Source organism: Lactuca serriola, chromosome 4 (genome assembly GCF_051521515.1).
Source record: "Lactuca serriola cultivar US96UC23 chromosome 4, Lser_US96UC23_V15, whole genome shotgun sequence".
In the NCBI taxonomy this organism is placed as follows: Eukaryota; Viridiplantae; Streptophyta; class Magnoliopsida; order Asterales; family Asteraceae; genus Lactuca; species Lactuca serriola.
The window spans coordinates 199990101-200008742 of NC_136411.1; the positions used below are offsets into that span (position 1 = coordinate 199990101).

General features: G+C 40.5%; 1 pseudogene; it reads left to right on the forward strand.

The window, feature by feature from the left end:
• Nucleotides 1-18286, forward strand: part of LOC145099116 (phosphatidylinositol 4-kinase alpha 1 pseudogene) — a 37651-nt pseudogene extending 19365 nt beyond the window's left edge.
• The last annotated feature ends 356 nt before the right edge of the window (nucleotides 18287-18642 follow it).

Below are 18642 nucleotides of genomic sequence, written 5' to 3' on the forward strand. Positions count from 1 at the left end.
CCTAATGGAAACAGGCATTAAGTTTATTTGAAAGACGTGTTGATTTAGAGCTAGGGTACATCCGATATAGATTTCCCCAGTGGATTCTGTTTTCCCATTGGCCATTTCCACCGTAAAGGTTTCACTGAGCTTCTGGGGTTGTTGTTTTAACAAATGTTTAAACTTATTGCTCACAAAACTTCGTTCCGCTCCGGTATCAAATAGGATGCATGTATAAGTGTGGTTTAGGAGGAACGTACCGGTTACGACAGCGGAATCCTGAACCGCTTCTCCCTGACCCATGGTCAGCACCCTTCCTGTTCCTCCATTTTCGGGATTGTTGTTGTTAGGGCAGTTTCGACGGAAATGCCCAGTCCTTCCACATCCATAGCAGGTGTGGCTAGGTCCTTCATTGTTTCCACCATTGTTGGTGTTGTTGTTGTTGCGGTTATTGTTGTTGTTGTTTCCCTGTTGTTTGTTCTAAGGAGGATAGGTCCTGTAGTACTTTGCCGTGTGCCCCTTCCGATTGCAACTGGTGCACTGCATTTCTCTGCACTCTCCATTGTGATGGAGACCTCACTTGTTGCACTTAGGAAGATTAGTGGAATAAGGCCTAGGAGCACTTGGAGCAGCTGAGGCTGGAGCATGTGGTGTGTGTAGTGACAAAGAACATGGTTTGGCATGCGGAATTAAAGCTTGCACAATTGAACATGGTGATTTGGGTGTTTAAGAGATATATTGAATGTATATGGTGTTACAAAAAAGGACTAGATCTAGACTACATATTTAACACACACTTACACACTCACTTTTACATCTCTCAAGCACACCTCTACAAGTGGACAAACCCACTATTTATAGAGGTGTTTACATGTCTCTCCCTCTCACTCTCTAACAAATGGGTCTAAAGGCTAAAGCACCACATGCAAGTGGGTTTTACAAAAGTCAAACATTTACAAAGTCATGAATAAATAACTTTGCACCCCAACATTCTCCCCCTCAAAGTTAGGAATGAATGACCCACTTCAAATCTTCCAAAATCAAGCACTACGTGGTTCGAGCCTCAAAGGTGACACATGTCGAAACGAACTTCAATCTTCAATTCTTCCATGACTCTTCAATTTGGGCTCTAGGATGTGAGACCATACAAACCGAGCAGCAACGAATGATTAACTTCAAATAATCACCCCAAAGTTGCGCATAAAAACACACCCCAAAAATCTTCAATAATACCAAACCCATTTCGAATACATCACTTCCGAACTTCCAATTGCATCATCTCGTGAGCTTTAAAAATTCAAGATCACTTCGGTCTTCAAATCCGCGTAATATGAAAAATTCAAGTTCGAATTTCCATATAAAACTTCTCCCCCTTTTTATAATCAAAATTTGATTATAAAACTCCAAAGGAAAAAGAACGTGCTCTATTCGGAATTTTTCATGCCAAAACTCCCCCTTAACATGTGGCATAAACATTTTGCTTCAATCCGAAAAATCCAAAAAATATTGAATTTTTAGCTTCGTTCACGAATCGCCTTTGACAAAATTTCTCAAAAATGGGTAGAAATTGTCAATTTCAAAATTCTGCAGTGACCCGTTGCGCCCAAAACAGCCAAATATGCGAAACACACTCCCATTTGCAAAACTGTGTAAAATGTGTAAATTCGCACAAACTGCATGAACCAGATTTGAAAATTCTGCAATTTCAGCATTTTATGACCCCGTTTGCGAAGTTGGGTATAAACTGTCAAAAATGCGAAACTACAAGTATTCGTTTTGACAATTTCTGCATGTTATTCAAACTTGCGAAGTTGGATTATTTTTGTCATTTCTTGAAAAGAGCAGGGACCAAATGCGAAACTCTTGGCTTTCTTCTTCATTGAACTGGTAATAACAGGCTTCGCATTTTCATTCTTATACCCTTCGCATGCCTTCGCATGTTTTAATCACCAAAATGCGAATCATAATGAGATGAATTCGCATTTTGATTCCAATACAAAACTCCAAATGTGAATTAAACACAAGATGTACACTGCAGTTACACAAATGCGAACCCATCAAGATCAAATGCAATCAAAATATGCGAACTGTCTTTGATCACATATGCGAACTCGTCTTTGATAAAAAAAAATTTATCATTCACATTTTATCGATCAATATGCGAAATTGATTTTAATCAGCCCTCTTCCCAAATCATCGATCACAGTGGAACCATTCTTTCACACATCAAGCCTTTGATATTAAGAACAATCGATTGATTTCAATCATGCGAACATTAATCCTTAATTCGTGTACACACTCGTAATCGACTTGCGAATATCAGATGATCATCAATCGTCCACCATCGACTATTGAACTCAAATCATCATCTATTTGAACTCACAAATATTAAACTTGCGAACATCAGCTTCCAAATTTATTCGATTCACCAACCGATTCCAAAAATCGACTTCAATCATAATGCGAACAATACTCAATCAAAATCGAGTTCCAAAATCTTTTATCAGTTCATCCTTAACCAATCTTTATCGACTCCCAAAATCAATCCTTTGCTCTTCGCTTTTTATGAATGAGACGTATTCCAAAATCGACAATCAATGAACACAGACTCCAAATATTTGAAATCAACAATCTGTTCTCTTCATCTGTTCGTTCTTCATCCACCCAAACAACATCCAATCGATTCTCAATACTCGATTCTCAATCGAGAAATGAACTAGAATTAATTTCATTTTCCAGTTCCAAAATCGACTATCAACAAACACCAAAATCTGTTTTCTCAATTCGATTTTCAGATCAAAAACTGAATACGAAACAATTTTCATCTGTTCTTCAAACATTCTTCAATTGTTCTTGAGCAAGTTCATCCAAATCAAAAACTCAATTTTTGATTTTTCAATTTTTACTTGATCATAATCGATTATTGTGATTGAACACAATTAACCTAATTGATTCACAAGTTGAGATGACTCAATTTAACATTCAAAACAAATCGATTGTTCAGATTTATCAAACTGAGATTAGAACTCAAGAATCTACGATAAAGAAGACACAGAAGCTGAAGGTACAAGTAAGATAAGCGTATGATAAAGTGTACTCAATCAGTGAATATTAGGAATCGGAATGAATTCAGATACAATTTAACTTTGGGCCAATTTATCCGATGAACATTAAAACAATCGTAGAACTGGGCTTGCAATTGATGAACAGTATTCGATTATTATCATTTGGGCTTCAAACCGAGATCATGAACAGTAATTTGATTTTTGATTGGACTTGGACATTTGAACAATGAATAGTAAACAATGATCAGATATCGATTTTGAGATTAAGAATTATAATATGAATTTGATATTGATTTTGGTTAGAAATTGATCTATAAAGAAAATAGATTGGATCTCCAATTAGGCTTGAAACAAACTCGATCCAATCCGAGGCAAAACGATCAAAAATCATAAATGCAACGCACGATTTCAACGAAATTAAGAGAGATCATAGAGAGAGACTCACCAAAATTGATCAAATTGCGACAAAAGTTGCCAAACCGAGAATCGTTCTTCAAAAATCACCTTGATCTTGAAGACCCGCTCTGATACCAATTGTAGTGACAAAGAACATGGTTTGACATGCGGAATTAAAGCTTGCATAATTGAACATGGTGATTTGGGTGTTTAAGAGATATATTGAATGTATATGGTGTTACAAAAAAGGACTAGATCTAGACTACATAATTAACACACACTTACACACTCACTTTTACATCTCTCAAGCACACCTCTACAAGTGGTATGAACCCACTATTTATAGAGATGTTTACATGTCTCTCTCTCTCACTCTCTAACAAATGGGTCTAAAGGCTAAAGCACCACATGCAAGTGGGTTTTACAAAAGTCAAACATTTACAAAGTCATGAATAAATAACTTTGCACCCCAACAGTGTGGATGGAACTTGAGTGGTTGCAGCATTAACTGCCATTGTTTGCTGCTTATTGGATGATTCAGAGCCTTGACGTCCCTTCCTCTTGTTGTTCTTCCCCTTTTTGTTATCATTTTCCTTTTTACCTTCAGCCTCCACTGGCTTCTCACCCTTCTTGTTGTTGTGGTCATACAGCTTCTTGGCCAATCTCTTGGCACTGTCGAAAGTTTCGGGATTTGCAGCTATCACGTTCCCTTGGATCGGGGAGGTCAGTCCCCAGATGAATCGTTCGATCTTCTTTTCTTCTGAGGTGATCATGCCAAGGCACAGCAGAGACAGTTCGCTAAACCTTGATATGTACGCATCTATATCAGCGTTCCGGACAGTGAGATTCCATCTTGTTCTATTTTCTGAATTTCGCCTCGGGGGAAATACTCGGCCATCAACATTTCTTTCATCTCTGCCCATGGCATGGAATTGGCTACGGGGAGTGTCATGGTTTCCACGTGTCCTTTCCACCAAGTGAGCGCTTGGTCAACGAAAGTGCATGCGGCAAACTTCACCTTCGTCTCCTCAGGGCAATCACATATCTCAAACATCGATTCCACCTTCTCGATCCATCGTTTCAGGGTGATCATTCCTCTAGTGCCGTTAAAGGTCCGTGGTTTGGCATTGGTGAAGTCTTTGTAGGAACATGTTTTGGTAGGTCCTTGATTCATCCCGTTGTTTGAACTTCCAACCCCTTGTCCGTTGACTCCTCCATTGTTCCCTTGATGAATTTGTGCCATTGCTGCGGTGACCGCAGCAGATACAGTTGCTTGGAATGCAGCTGAGTCAACTTCGGGTGGGGTTGGCCCAGGGTTTCTGCGGGTGGGTCGTTGAGGCATCTTTCTGTCATGGAACGGAAAGATGTTGAGTATCTGTGGTTTTTGTGAGGTTGTGATCCTATAATCTAGGTGTGTGGCACAAACTTAAGTAATTTCACAATTTAGCATACAATCATAGATATGTAACACATAGCAGATTATAACGTCACAGTAAAACATATAAAATCTTTCATTACTATTACCCGCACTTTGATACATGAAAATTTTGCTCGAAAGAGCATACATAAGCAGTACAAGTTCGGCAGCATAACGGCTCTATGAGTAGTGTAATCACTTAAACATAGAGTTGATGGTACATAGCATAGATCATAGTACTAGTAAGATAAGTCTATTCTTAATACTTTATGGAGCGCCCTATGACAGTAGCGAGATCATATGCCGAAGTGCTGAGCCAACAACTGAGCCATCTCAGTCATTTCTCTAATGACCTCATCCCTCTCATGCTCAGCTCGCACTGCACGTGCTTCCATGGCGAATAGCTGTTGCCGCAGGGCGGCAATCTCAGCTTCGGGGGAGCGATTCTCCCTTGCGGGATTCACTAGTGGGGTGGGATGGTCTTGCTGTGCCTCGCTGTCAGGTGATGTGGTGGAGTCCTCACCTAAGTCTTGCCCTTCCTCCATGTCATCCTCGGCCTCATCGAACTCGTAGTCAGTGCCTGTGTACTCGTCCGGCCCAACATCGTGTGCTCCCCCTTGATCTTCTTCAGGCTCATCTGCAATCATCCCGTGAGCCACTAAGACCTAATGAAACTGAATGCCCTGCTGCTCCCCTTCCATAGCGACTGAGAGGAGGTATACGAATAACTATCATTACTCCTATGACTCTACAATTATTGTATAGATTGAGCTGATGTTCTCTTCTTGGTGATAAAGGGGTATGTTTTTAGGTTCCCTAGTCATCACGATTTCCTCGGGACATGTGATAGTTGTACCTTGGAGGAAATGTAGTTGATCAGGCTACATCCACTCCTTGATACGACTAGGAACAGTCCTGGTTTAACTGAGATGCTAGCATTATCTTGTTTGGTTCGGTATTATGTTCTTTTTCCTAATACAAGCAAAGATGTTTTTATCGTTATGTTTTACTTGTTTTCTTCAGATTTGTGTTAGTCCCTCTTTTATTTTATAGTTGCATATCAATGGGTGGTTAGATATGCTAGTTCACTATAAACAGAGCTCTGATACCAACCTGTCATACCCCCGAACCAGACGGCAGAAACGTCCGAGGGCTCTTGTGACTTGAATTGAATACCATCACAATGAATATACATGAATCATAACATAATTCATCACCATGCATTGAAATATTACAACAAATATTGTTTACATCCAGTACATTCTTTTAGACATTACAATTTCATAACATAAACTGTCCGATAGATAATCTAAGCAAAACACCATGACATTACTTGGTACTTATTCTTCGGCTTACCTGTTACCTGAGAAGACAAGTTATTTTGAAAAAAAACGTCAAAATATGAAATGTTGGTCAGTTCATAAGTAATGTTGGGGTAAAATGATTTGGTGTAGTTTGTAAAACCCAGAAAATCCGATATTTTCTGAAAAGATCATTGTTTATAAAAAGTGTGAAGATCAGTGAATATATGCTTGTTGATTTTCAAAACATGTATAATTATTGAACTTTTGTATAAATTACGCAAGTGAAAATGTTGAACTTCCCAGGAAAACCCGATGTTTTCCCAACACATAAAATACAGTGACTTGTCTATTGTTATACCAATACGTCGAATGATTTTGATTACCCGAGTGGCATTGGATTAATTAGGGTTGTGAGTTGTTATAATCACGCATTGCAGAAAATAACTAGTTTATAACTATAGTTTATGAACGATCCTTAAAGGCGTTGGCCATTACTACTCACTTAATCCACCCACCATGATTAGTCTTGTTTATCATCCTGAATCTGTTTACTTTGATTTCTCATAAGCCCAACAACCGAGGAGATAGGAGAGTACGAAGCCCTTTTATTTCCATGAGTTATTCAAGGCTATCGGGAATGCGAAAGACACTTGGCCCCACTCGCATTTGACTTCTCGACCTCACTAGCAGTACTAATGGGCCACTAGGGCCCAATAGCGCATTAGAGCTTTTGAAAGTCCTTTTACGTGGAATTGGGTCATAGAAGGCCCAATATCACGTAAGCATATTCCCTTTAGGCCCAAAGATCATGTTAATGGGCTAGCAAGGCCCAACAAGCATGATTTGAAACTTCTAAGCCCAAAGTTTGTAAGTTAGTTCATCATAGTTATCGCGTGTTTATTGAAATGCTTTGGTTTATCGATTTTGTTTTGTTATTGATTCGAGACCGAATCAATTCGTTTTGTAACGATATTTGTTGTTGAGAGTGTATTTGTTTTTCCGTTTCGTCGGTAGTCGTGGATCTTGTATTTTGTATTAATGACTTAATTTGTTTGAAAATGGAGTTTGGTCCTTTTCATTACCCTCCTTTTATAAAAATAACACTTTTGGTCCTTTTATATAAAAGAATTTCATTCTTAGTCCTTAAAACACTTTTCTTGACACTTTTGTATAATTTATTTGATGAAAACATAATTTTAACCCAAAGTTTACTTAGTTGACAGCTTCAGCCTCTCTAGAATAGTGATTCTCGGTTAAGGACCCATTTTTCACAACTTTTACAGTTTTGGCCCAAAATCTAAAAAGTTTGCATTTTTGGTCCTTTTTTATAATGAAAAGCATTTTGGACCCTTATAAACATTTTGTTATGCTAATTACCCCCTATTTTACAAAAAGTTACATTTCCAGCCCCTCAAACTTGTGAATTTCGCATTTTGAGGCTTATGGGGCCGAGAAGCGCATAATTAGCCCAATATGCTAAAAAATTACATTTCAAGTCCCTTGAAATTTCTAATATTCAGAAAAATATTTATAGAAACTCTTTTGACCCTTTTAACCTTCAAGAAACCGTGACTTGTTGATTTTTACCCCAAGTTTGTATTTTTGACAATTTAAGCCCAAAAATGGGTTTTATGTGAGAGTATGTTCATCATAACCTTATAAACTATTTTTCTTGACTTGTTTAGTGTAAGATAGCTTAATTTATGTTTATTTCCTTTCTCATGTCTTAGATCTCGGGTTTACACCCTTTTTGGTAACATATTCATCACAATACGCATGAAATCACACACATACATGCATCAAATCACACATAGCATACATATACACATAGATCTACACATTTTCTTGTATTATCCCCCATAAAACTCATAAAACTGAAAAGAAAGGGGTATGAAGCTCACCTTGAGTTGTGGTTTCGGTTTTGAAGAAGATTCGGAGAAGTTTGGTGCTATTTTCGGCCCTAGCAAATTCCTTGGATGGATCTCAAACTTAGAGGGTTCTAAGATGCAAGATCATGAACTTGAATGGATTAAGAGATGATTTTTGACGAAAAGAAGTAGCTAGATTATGGATCTAAGCAATATCTTACCTTAGATGATGAATTTTTGTGGAGAATTTCCTTGAAAGCCTTCTAGATCTCGAAAGTATGGAGAGGAGTGGAGAGAGTTTTCTTGAGAGGATTTTTGAATGAAGTGTGTGTGTGTGGGTTTGGATTCGTCCGAGAGCAAGAAAGAGAGGAGAGAAAAGAGAGTGAGTGATTGGATGGTGCATGGAAGTATGAGTCATTTTGCATGGAATTCCTTTGAACAATTGTGAGGTGGCACCTAAGAGTCAACTCCTCTTCTTGGTTTGGGCTTGGGCCGAGAATGGAGATGAAAGAAAGAATATTTGGGCTTTAAATGATTAAGTCTATTTTATGGTTATGTTGAGTGATTTTTGGCCCAAATAAATATAAATATGATTTTTATGGCCTATTAGGGCTAAATTAGATTAGTTATGGCCCAATAAGGTCCATTTAAATATTTTATTTCATTCTAGGCCCAATATGGCCCAAAATATTAAAATAAATGAAATTGGGTCCAATTAGAGCCCATTCAAGAGTTCTAAGCCCAAGATAGTCCAATTGGAAGCTTATTGGTCCATTGGGCCCAATAAGGAAAGCCTAGTCCAAAATGGACTTAAACAAGGATTTCTAGGGTTTCCAATTATTTGTTGACTATTTTCAGTGCTTATATGAAGTGTTTGATTGAAATTCTGTTGTTATTGAATAAGCATCTTACATGTTTTCACATTGTTGGTTCACATTTGTTATCATTTTTCAATGTTTACAAGGCATCAAAATTCATAGTTGTGACACAACAAAACGAAAACATATCCACAACTGTATCCGGCTCTGCCCTGACCTCCTCTGCTGTAAGCTGAAAAGCACGTCCTTGAGCCCTTGGGGGCTCTGCTCCACTCTAACCTCCACCCGTAATCCTCAAAGTAGCAAATGCTGGACCCTGCACCGGTCCTTCAATAAGCTGTGGAGAGTTGGCCCTCATGTGACCAACCTGATGGCACTGATAACAAATCCTCATATCCTAAAATGGGGCTGACTGACTGCAATCCCTCGCATAATATCCCTCTCCCCGCACTTGCGACATGCACCGTCGGACCTACAAACTCCGGTGTGACCCTTCCCGCACTTCCCACATGTGCGGCTGCTCTGATCTCCCAACCTGGAATTAACGGTCTCGGACCATTTCGGCGCCGGCTACGACTGCACCAGGGCCTGCCTCTACTCTCTCAACTGCAACTCAATCTCCAACTCACACCGTCGAGTGGCCTCCTGCAACTCCAGCAGGGTCTCGCACCTCTGCGTAGATACAAACTGCCTGATATCCCTCTTAAGCATACTCAGATATCGGGACATCTGAGCCTGCTCCGAAGCAAACTTCGGGCAAAACATTGTCCTCTCAGTGAACATCCTGGTGATCTCCGACACCGACTCTGAATCCTGCTTCAGCTCCTGGAACTCCTGAGCCAACCTCTCTCTCAACTCGTGGAACATAGCGAGTGCTGAACATCTCCCGAAACTGAACCCAACAAACCGCAGCCCTCTGTGCATCCGAATATGACCCCGTAGTCAACCTCCACCAATCCTTCGCCCCGAGCCTCAACAGGTTCAGAGCACACCTCACCCTCTGATCAGCAGGGCATGAACATGTGAAGAAACATCCCTCCACATCTGACAACCATTGCATAGCAATAATCGGATCCTGAACTCCATCAAATGTAGGGGGCTTCGTATTATCGAAGTCCCGATACTGAAAGCCTCTACCGGCTCCTCCCCCTGCCGCTGCTACAGCCGTTGTAGCCGCCACGACAGCCGTCTCTGTAAGAGTTGCATAGCACTCATCAAAATACTCGACCATGGCGGTCTTGATCGACCCAAACAGCTCCGGCAACTCGGCCTGGAACATAGAAGCAACCTCATCATGCAGGATCTCACGAATCCTAGCATCCAACTCACCTGTGCTCATCTGACCGATAACCTCGGGTGGTGTTAATCCACCCTGACCGCCCCCTCCTGTTCCCGATCCTAACCCGGATCTGCTCCCAGCATGCCTCGTAACCACCATACTGAAAATTACTGCAAAACATTAGATGCTTCTCACTATTCCGGGAACCAACTCCCAACCCAGCCCTAGGGGTTGTGACTTCCTTGATACACGTATGGGTCCTGTGCTTTCAGTAGTACGGGCCCATACTACCTTCCACACCTACCCATATTTATATCAAGTATCACCACAGCACCCTAGTGAAGAGCATGCATAACAAACACTCAACCCTCACTCCTAGAGGAACACTGGAAATCTCATACAGAAAGAAACCCTAGGCTAGCATGAATCATAAATCAGGCAACTCTATCATGCAATTCCTGAAGATCCCTAGCCTAGTACTAGCATGTTGCTCTATCATATCTCATAAACAAATAACTTGTATGGTATTTTGGGGTTACTTATTGGCTCCGACAAATAGTACCTCCACGTCCTCCTTTACTCATTTTTGGAAAACCATTTTAAATTCTCTTTTGAAAACTCTCCTTGATTTGAGACTGGATTCACACGAATGTTCCTCCGATTCACTCAAACCAAGTCTCTGATACCAACTTGGAACGCTCTAAAATTCCCAACCAATTTAAACTTTTCAAAAGCAACCCAATATCATCAAGCTATTACAAAAAGGTTTTTAATACATTTATTATCAGAGTATTCCCAAAACCATATCATAAAACATAAACATGAGGAGCGGTACGATCACGCCTTTGCCTTGCCACGGTCTCCTGAAGAACTAGAAACATTAAACCACAACTGTAAGCCCGAAAGCTTAGTGAGATACCCCCAAAATACCAACCACATATACCATACGCATAACATATCACAACATAACATAACAGAACAGCCATGCACTTTGGGTCTACTGTGTGATTGGTCCGCCGCACCGGGCCTACAGTCTACCTGGTCCACCCTCCGAGTCTAACCATATACATCGAGTCTACAGTGTGATTGGTCCGCCCGCACTGGGCCTTCAATCCACCTGGTCCACTCTCTGAGTCTACAGTATGACTGGTCCGCCTGCACCGGGCCTTCAGTCGGCCTGGTCCACTCCCGAGCCTCGGCACGTCTGGTCTGCCCTCTTTGGGCCTACAGTCTATCTGGACCACTCGCTGGGCCTTCGGGATAACCGGTCCGCCCTGGGTATGTTGGCCTACAGCACAAAGCAGGACCCGCCTCAACCCAACCCCAGTCCAACAACCATGTGCACATAAACATATAATCATATATCAAATCACAACTAATCAAACCGATCTTAGCAGATCACATACATAGCACATCCCTACCAGGATTCCGACCTAACCGGTCACTAGCATAGCATCATCCTATAAACCTGGATACCGACCCTACCAGGTCTCTAAGATACACCATCCTAACTACCAGGATGCAAACATAACAAAGCAATAACATAACAAACAACTACCCGGATTTCCATCCGATAAAGGGCCGGCCTTAATGCCTTAGACCCTATTGATATAGTGAGGATAACTCACCTCGCAACTGCTGACTGAAAAGATAAGATAACGCTGCTCCAACCTCCGACACGACTCCACCACTGATCAATACCAAAATTCTGAACTCAATCAATATCAATAATTACCAAAATACCCCTGGAAGTCAACTGGCCAACTCTTGGTCAAAGTCAAAGTCATCAATCAAAGTCAACCTTCCTGACTGATTCTACTCGCCGAGTCAACCCGCTGACTCGTCGAGTCCCAATACTCAGAAACTCCTAATCCACGACTCAACTCTCCAAGTCGCCCCAAGACTCGCCGAGACCAACCAACTCTGAGTCACTTCCTGCTTAACTCACCGAGTCGTCCCTCGACTCACCGATTCACCGCTCAACCAAAAAGGTTACGACCTTACGACCAGACTCGCCGAATCCAAGAACAGACTCGCCGAGTCCAAGGAAATCTTCAATAGACTCACCGAGTTGTTCTTCCAACTCACCGAGTCCATGCACATATTCATACAACTCTTCGAGTGCACCCATGTGACTCGCCAAGTCCAGACGTGACATCTTCACCAGACGATTTCAGGCCATTCCAATGCTTCCAATACATAGATCTGGACTCCAAGGGCCTGATTCACACGTAAAGTTTCCAACTTTACATGCATGCAACGTTCAACAAGCTTTAAACAAGCTAAAATGAAGGTTTAAGGCAATGATACCCTCAAACAAGCCCCAAAGCTATCACTTTCCAGATTCATGAGTCATGACCAGTCTAGATCTGTAGTAGCAACCACAGATCTAAACCCAAAACTCGAAAATAGACTCATATATGACAATTTGGCCCTAAAACTTCATTCATGAACAATCTAAGCACAACCAAGCCTAGGCAACAGCTTTTTACCTTTAATCTGATGCCAACAAGCAAGGAAATTAGATCCACTTCGCTCCTCTATGATCCCACCAACTCTTGCTTCAAGTATCCTTCTTCTCCAAGCTCCACAAAACACTTAAATCCCTCTCACTCTCAAATTAGGGTTTGGAAACGATGGGGAAAGCTTCTGGACATCAAAGGGGGTGCTAAAGAGGTTGGGGTGGGGCTTAAGGTTCCTTATATAGGGTGCAAACCCCGGGAATTAGGGTTTCTCATTCCAGCATGGACTCGTTGAGTCCAGCCTCTGACTCGGCGAGTCCGGTCACTTAACATGTGCCCGGTACCCGCTTAGACTCGACGAGTTGTAGCTCCTACTCGCCGAGTTCCTTTCTTCCAACTTACACTTTTACCCCCTGAACTCTTGATTCTGACTTTGGGATGTTACATGAAGAACATAAGCTGTAGTTGACCGACCGGCATCATTGACTCCACCCCAATTTGAATCAGAGAAGGCTGAGAGGATGAGAGGAGAGTTTCGTTTGAGAAATAGACCATGATGAATAGTTCCTTTTAGGTACCGTAGGACACGCTTTCAGGCTTGGAAGTGAGTCTAGTGGTGTTCGTTTGAATGGATCAGTTTGATCTGATCCAATCAAGTAAATCCAAATTGATTTCGGTTTTCAAAACATGGATCCGAATTGTCCAAACTAAATTCAAATCCGATCTAATCCGATCCAATTACAATTTGGTTGGATCGGTTTTTATAATTTGGTTTTCAAAAACCGAAACATTTTAAACCGACATATAATTATAATATTACCCAACTTTACACAAGAAGAAAAACAAATAATTTAGTTGTGATTTGAAATTTATAAACAACTAATAAGAAGATATATATTATAGTTCAATATTTTATAGATACAAAACTTTCGAGAGAAAATGCATATTAATGTTTTTTTATCGGGTGAAACGTTTTGAGCGTATTTGAAAAAATAAATTACAAAATTAATAAATAATTATAGATATATATTATAAATAGATAAATAATAAATATTTATTCGGTTTTTTTGGACTATTCGGTTCTTATTTTATAAACCAAAACCAATCCGAAATCCAAAATAATAATTCGGTTTTATTGAAAACTAATACAAAAATCAGAATACCTGAACCAAATAGTACAATCCAAATTGTCCAATTGGATAATTCAGTTTTATCCGAATAGTGAACAACCCTAAGTGAGTCTGTCTAGGAGCATGCATAAACTGAGAGAGTTTGTTGACAGCAAAGGATATATCTGGTCGGGTGAAGGCAAGATATTAAAGGGAGCCGATAAGTTTTCGGTAAGGAGTGGCATCTATGGATGGAGAGGGATTATTTAGATACAACGGTTTTGTGGTGCTAAGAGGTGTGAGAACATCCTCAGCACCATCCATGTTGAATTGCTGGAGAATGTCTTGGATGTGACGGTGTTAGGAGAGAAATAGGCCAATAAGGGTAGGAAAGACTTCAACACCAAGAAAATGATGAAGCATGCCTAGATCTTTGACACTGAACTTGTTGCTCAGGGATTGAGTAAAGTGATTTAGAAATTTCGTATCGTTTCCTGTGAGAACTATGTCATCAACCTAAACTAGGAAGTAGCATGTGATAGTGTTATGTTGATAGATGAAGAGAGATGCATCGGCGAGAGACTTGCGGAATCCAAATTGAAGTAGGAATGTGGTAAGTTCTATGTACCAAGTACGCGGTGCTTGCTTCAGGCAATAGATAGATTTTTTAAGTTTATAGATATGATGAGGAAATTTGGGGTCGATGTATCGAGGTGGTTGAGTCATGAAGACATCCTCATGAAGTGTCCCATGAAGAAAGACATTTTTGACATCTAGTTGTCGTAACTACCAGTTGTTGGATAGAGCAATAGAGAGAAGGGTTCAAATGGTGACTGGTTTGGTGACAGGACTAAAGGTGTCAAAGTAGTCTTTTCCATATTGTTGAAGGAAGCCTTTAGCTACAAGACGTGCTTTGTATTTTGAAATAGAACCATCGGGATTCTGTTTGATACCAAATATCCATTTACAACCAATAGGAGTGTGGGTGTGCGGTGGGACAAGTTCCCAAGTTTGATTTTGAATGAGTGCGTTGAATTCTGTATCCATGGCATTTCTCCATTTTGGGTTTTTAAGAGCTTGAGTTGGAGTAGTGGGTTCAAGTGTTGATGGTAAAGGGTGAAGGGTGGTGGTGTTAATGAGGTTTGGATTGAAATACTTTGAATTTTGTTTGTGGTTGCGGTGAGGACAGAGGTTGTATGGCGATGGATGTGGGGGGTTAGCAACGTGTGGTGAAGGGGGGTCTGGTGTGGGAGGATCTGATGAGGGAATCTCTGGTGAGGGTGGAGTTGGGGAGGGTGTTGGTATTGTGTTGGGTGGACTAGGATGTAATGAAGATGATTGTGAGGGATTAAGCTGATGTATGAAAGTTTGGGACGAGAAGCTAATGGTGGTGGGACGTTGAGTAGTGGATGGTGGAGATGAAGGAGTAGAGGCTAGTTGGGAAACCGAGATGGTACATATGAAGGAGTCTGCTGATGGTAGGTTAGTGATGTCTGCAAGTTCTGATATGGAGGGAAATTCATGTTTGACAAACTCAACATGTCGGGAATGGTATAGGCGTTGTGTAGTTGGATCATAACACTTGTAAGTTGATTTGGCATTGGAGTAGCCAAGGAAAAGACACTTGGCTGATCGTGGATGGAGTTTGGAGGCAGCATAGGGTCTCAACCATGGAAAGCATAGGCAGCCAAATGGTTTGAGTTTGGTATAGGTGGGTGTTGTGCTGTAAAGTTTGGTGTATGGGGAGTAAGAATCGAGAATTTTAGTGGGAAGGCGATTTATTAAGTGGACTGTTGTTTCAAAAGCATGAGACAAGAATTAGAGAGGCAATTTTGTGTGGTGAAGAAGAGAGAGACCGGTTTTAACGATGTGTCGATGACGTCTTTCAGCGACACCGTTTTGTTCCGGTTTATGGGGAGGAGTAGTAAAGTGAGAAATACCATTTTGTTGAAGGTATGAGCGAAGACCTATATATTCTCCACCATTGTCTAAGAAGAGTGACACAAGAGGGGTATGAAAATATTTTTCGACTAATGTTTTAAACTGGGGGAAGAGGACCGAAACGTCTGACTTGTGTTTCATGGGATACAACCAAGTGTATTTCGAATAGAAATCTACAAATATAACATAGTAAGTGTATCCATCGTTGGATGTTTGAACCGGTCCCCAAACATCAGAGTATATAAGTTCTAGAGGTTTGGATACATGAAAGGAGTTTGCACCAAAAGCCTGTTTATGACTTTTATTAAGAGAACATGCATCACAATGAAATAAAGTACTGGACATTTTATTGTAAGGAATGCCTAAAATATAAAGTAAATTCTTGAGAACTTTGATAGATGGATGACGAAAGGTGTGATGCCAGTAGAGAAGTGATCTGGTGGAAGTTGTAGTGGAGTTTATTTGTGACAAACAGCGAAGATAAGTGATGGCAACATAGTAAACATCATTTATGTTCGTTCCCCACATGATTGGCGCCCCCGTGCGAAGATCCTTGACCAAAAAATGATGGGAAAAAAATTCAACCGAAACATTGTTAGATTTATAGAGTTTTGCCACAGAGATAAGATTGTTTCGTAATGGGAGAACAAAGAGAACATTTTGTAATTGTAAGGATCGAGATTGAGTTGAAATTGAGGATTAACCGGAGTGAGAGCTGGGTAGAGTAGTAGCATTACCAAGGACGATTTCCTCAGGCCCTCCATAGTCTGATAGAGTGTGCAATGAGGACCAGTCGGATGCTATGTGATGGGATGCACCACTGTCAAACATCCAAGGTGGGGTTGTGGAAGCCGGAGTAGCTACTGGGTGGTTTATGGTTGGAGACGGCTGGGATGTCTGGGCAATAGTGATGTTGTTTTCTTTGAGAAACCTAGCCAATTTCCTGCATTCTTTTGTTTCGTAACCTGCAATAGAACAATATTGACAAAACATGTAGTTACGGTTATTGCTAAAGTGGGGCCCAGTGTTTGATGATCTGGGGTTTCGTGGCCCAAAGGTGTTGGGTCGTGCATTATTGCGTGAGTCATGTCCAGGGGGTCATGCAGTTTTCTTGTGGGTATAGTTTACAGTAACGATTGTAGGTGTTGCGATTTGTTCCTGGAGAGATCTTTCATAGTCGATTAATTTTGCAAATAGATCCGAGAAGGTAAGCGGTGTGTCTCGCACTTTGAGGACAGCGGTGATGTGCTTGTAATCTTCACCTAATTGAGTGAGGATATGCACAATTAGGTCTTCTTCAGTGACCGGTGACTGGGCTAGGGCAAGTTCATCCGAAATAGCTTTCATCTCATGAAGGAGTTATGCCATGGATTTAGAACCTTTCGGTTCTGTGCAATTTTCGATTTCAGAGAGATGATACGAGATCGAGAGACACTTGCATAACTCTTAGTGAGGCATTTGAAGGCATCACTGGATGTCTCTGCAGAAGATACAATTGGTTGAATGGTTTCAGAACAACTGCCATGGAGAGCACCAAGTAGGATTTGATCTTGGCGATATCATTGTTGATACAGAGGATTTGGTTTATTTTCGATTTTTTTATGGTGGTGTCTCTGTTCCATCTTTGACAAATTTGTCAAGATCAAGGCCGATGAGTGTGGAGAGGACCTGTTTTCTCCAAACAGGGAAATTGGTTGAAGTAAGTTTGATGGGGAAGTGTGTATGAGTGGTAATTTCGACAATGGTAGTCATGGTTAGGGATTTGTTGATAATTTCTTGAATTTAGGATCGTGAAGGCTCAGAGGAGCGTAAGTGACTCTGACACCATGTAAAGTACTAGAGAATGGGTAATTGAATTATGTGTATTTCTTACAGAGATGGCTAACCCTTTTATTGACAACTTACAACAAGGAAATTGAGTGATTACAGGAGGTATATATGGTAAACCTATATGATTGATATATACATATTCTGAATGATACACTTCCTATCTATGGAGATTGTGTGTCGCTTATAAGCTGATTCAAGCTCTAACATATGACTATAAGAAATTGGTTGAGGGATACCTGATTAGAGCTGCTTAAAGAAGTGATGTATTCTCTCATATTTTCATTTGGCATTTACAGGGAGAGACATGTACACCAGAGCAAGTGGGGAAAGAAGGTGTGTCAGCAAAGACTACCACCTTTTTGGGTCTGCTGCCTCTTGTTAGACAACACATCATCGATGGTTTCGGTACAAAAGCTCGTGACATATTTTAAAGAGAGATTGACTTTTTTGAAAAAGTGACGTCTATATCGGGTGTTCTTTATCCTATTCCAAAAGAAGAAAGAAGAGCTGAAATAACGAGAGAGTTGGAAAAGATTCAGTTGGATGGGGATGATCTTTATCTACCTACAACTCCTAATAAGCTAGTGAAGGGTATTCAGGTGAATAGTGGAATACCATTACAGTCGACTGCAAAAGTGCCAATTATGATCACATTTGATGTGGCTGATCGAAATGGTGACCCTAATGATCAACAAGCTTGTATTTTCAAGGTTGGAGACGACTGCAGACAAGATGTACTTGCTTTACAAGTGATTTCGCTTCTGAAAGACATATTTGAAGAAGTTGGACTCGATCTTTATCTATTTCCTCACTACTAGAAAAAAAAAACTTTCTATGACAAACAAATTACAACGCACATATAGTTTACGAAAGACTTCAATAAAAGTTCAATGATTTACAACTGGCATATAATTATATGCCTTAATTTTTTCATTATTTATAAATATTCTTAAATATACGTCTATTTTATTGTCTAAAACAGTAAAACTGAAACAAAATATACATGCACGCAACATTTTTTTTGCCCGTAGTCTTAAATAAAATTGATGTTGGTTTTTTATTTCTGAATTCCTTCTTCATCGATTTAGGGTTACTCCTCTCATAGTAATTAATCGTGAAGAACAGAGTAATCCATCAGCATTAGGGTTTCTCCACCTTTAGTATCATGCTTAGG